At 48.0% G+C, this 3,034-nt stretch overlaps 1 pseudogene; it reads left to right on the top strand.

Moving 5' to 3' along the window:
* The first annotated feature begins 204 nt into the window (after nucleotides 1-204).
* Nucleotides 205-2,068, top strand: LOC124664473 (annotated as a pseudogene).
* The last annotated feature ends 966 nt before the right edge of the window (nucleotides 2,069-3,034 follow it).

Raw genomic sequence — 3,034 nt, 5'->3', positions numbered from 1 at the left:
TGCACGCCCTCCATCACAGGCGATGACGTACTGCTTTACCGTTCCTTATGGTAATGCCATGATCCCTAATTGCACAAGAAATATTTATTGATTAGTCTGTTTAAGATTAATCTGTTGTTCCCCATGCACCGAACTTAATTAATGTTTATATTTTCAGGCGATGGCGGTAGGATCGCAGGATCGTGGTTGCCCGTAGTGCATCGGATGAGCCAGTGCTCGCCCATCGGTGCCGCCGGGAAGCGAAACAGGTTATCGGTCCTCCAAAACGACGAAACACGACTACACTCGCTCTTCACGGTCCCCGTCACCGGCGATCGCCCCGGTAGTACCCCGAGCACATGGGAATATGAGTACCACATTGTCATCGGCTACGGCACCCCGGTGCAGAACCTCACCGTGGGATTCAACATTGGGTTGGGTGCGCAAACACTTCTCCAATGCAAGCCATGTGGAGACTCAACATGTGATATCCCAGCTTTCGACCCATCCCAGTCTTCCTCCATCGCCCAAGTTCCGTGTGGGTCGCCGGACTGTCTGCTCCGAACTTGTAGTACTGGATCCACCTGCTCCGTCATTGTGAAAGATAAGGGCGTCGTGCAATATGGCACTACAGTGGTGACAGACACGCTCACGCTCTTGCAGTCGACACCAATCACTACCCTGGAAAACTTCAGGGTCACATGCCTCGAGAAGGGCGCTACTACGACTGACAGTTCATCTGGCCTTCTCGATCTTAGCAGGGACAACCACTCGCTCGCGTATCGAGCTCCTTCATCTCCGGACACGGTGGCCTTCTCCTACTGCCTACCATCTGAACCGGCGGTCGACCAGGGCTTCCTCTGGGCTTCCTCTCCATCGGGGCACCACGCCCTGAAGGCAACGTGAGATACATCGCCCTACGGAGCAACGCCGCCCTTCCCAACATGTACTTAGTTCGGCTCGCCGGTCTAGACCTAAGCGATGGTGGTCCGCACATCCCGATCCCTGCAGGCAGTGGCGGAGCGTGACCAAGAACAAAGGGAGGGCAAAATTTAACCTTTTAAGATTTTTTTAAAACTAAGCACCAAAATTTTGCTGCAATTTCAAGTTCTGTTCGTAACAACAAGAGATGATTTCAAACTTAAATTACACTAATTTTTCGATTTATGCAAAAATTGATCTACAATAGCAAGAAAGAGAGGAAATTTTTTTTTTGCTCAAAGGTTCACCGACATGGACGATCTCTTGGTTCACATAGGAATTACTACTCCCTCCGGTTCATAATAATTGACTCTAATATGGATATATCTAGAACTAAAATGTGTCTAGATACATTCATATTGAAGTCAATTAATATGAATCGGAGGGAGTAGCATAGTAGCGGTACACTTCTAGTTATAATTTTATTTGTAACAAAAAGAGTGTCTAACCCCAAAGATCCATGCACCGATGGCTGGAAGGAAAAACACCAAGAATCCATGGTTCAATTCCCAAGGTAAAGAGAAACAGGAGTCATCAATGCCCTGAGATGGGAAATGTAGAAGCCGAACTGAGGCCTCTTTCTCCACTGCTCCGGTGCTTGATTATCAACCAGGAAACAAAACAATGAAAATACTGTGTCGCTGCATTTGGAAGGGGGCTCACAGCCCAGTTTCGCCTCCAAGGCGCTCCGCCAGTGCCTGCAGGTTACGCAGTGATCGCACTGCACACCACATTCACCTACCTGAAGCCGGAGACTTACGCGGCTCTCCGTGACCAGTTCAAGGTGCAAATGGCACGCTGCCCCGCAACACCGGCCATGGGTATCCTCGACACTTGCTACAACTTCACTGGTCTAAGGTCGTTTGGCGCACCGACTGTCTATCTCAGGTTCGACAATGGGGTGAGCATGGTCCTTGGTATACCTGTGGCGATGTACTTCCAGGAACGTGACAACCCCTTCTCTGTGGGATGCCTCGCATTCGCCTCGCCTATGTGGGCCTTCCCTCCTGGGGTCTCGGCGGTCATCGGCACCTTGGCACAGGAGGGAGCGGAGATGGTGTATGATGTTCGTGCGGAGAAGGTTGGGTTCATCCCCGGCCGCTGTTGATCAAACCGTAGTGACCAGCTCATCGAGTTTACCTGTTGTGTTTGATGTAACAAGTAGAGAGTGGGTTTTTTTATGGTAGGTGCAACTTTCATCAAGTCCGTATAGTGTGCAAGATCCGTATTTTGCTTCTATAGAAACATGATGTTACTGTTTTTCAAGACATGAGTACATTTTTCGTCCTCCAGCTCTTAGCATTGAGCTCACACAAATTTATTTTGTCGTAACAAAATTAAGCGGGCGACAGACACATCATTTTATGTCTCTATTCTAGCAATTTGGTCATATATACACCTCATAAGCGTGTTCATGGAAGAGTTAGTAGTCGTAGCTAACTATTTTCATAACAGTTACTCTAAAAATATTGATTCCACTGGTAGAAAAACAGCCTTCCGGGAAGCCCCATTAGTCGCGAAGCTATAGGAACCGCGACTAATGTGGTCTTTAGTCGCGGTTCGTGTGGCGAACCGCGACCAAAGGCCTGGGCCCAGGGCGCACGGTGGCCAGCTGGTGCACGTGGGGGGCTTTAGTCGCGGTTGGCCAGGCCAACCGCGACTAAGAGTGCCCGAAGGCCTTTAGTCGCGGTTGGCCAGGCCAACCGGGACTAAAGCCCCTCCCCTATATATACCCATCCAGCAGCCAACACTTAGCCATTTGGAGCCATTTTCTTCACAAACTTCACAAGTGAGTGTTAGGTTTGCTTTTGGTTCCTCTTATGCACATAAGGTGTTTGATGAAATGCCCCAAGAGCATGAAACAAACATGATATGAAGTGTTGGAGCCACACTTGAGCTTTCTCATTTATTTTTTCCTCCTCGATCGCGGTTAGCAACTTGAACCTTTGATGTGTCATTGATAAAATATGCATGTGTGTAGTTCATTGTTTAATTTATATTGTTTATAGCTAGTTAGTTTAACAAATGCATGATGGTTAATTATATATTTTATATTATAATAATGCAGATGAAT

This window comes from Lolium rigidum, chromosome 6 (assembly GCF_022539505.1).
Source record: "Lolium rigidum isolate FL_2022 chromosome 6, APGP_CSIRO_Lrig_0.1, whole genome shotgun sequence".
NCBI classification, from domain to species: Eukaryota; Viridiplantae; Streptophyta; class Magnoliopsida; order Poales; family Poaceae; genus Lolium; species Lolium rigidum.
This window is presented reverse-complemented; position numbering and strand designations above follow the sequence as displayed.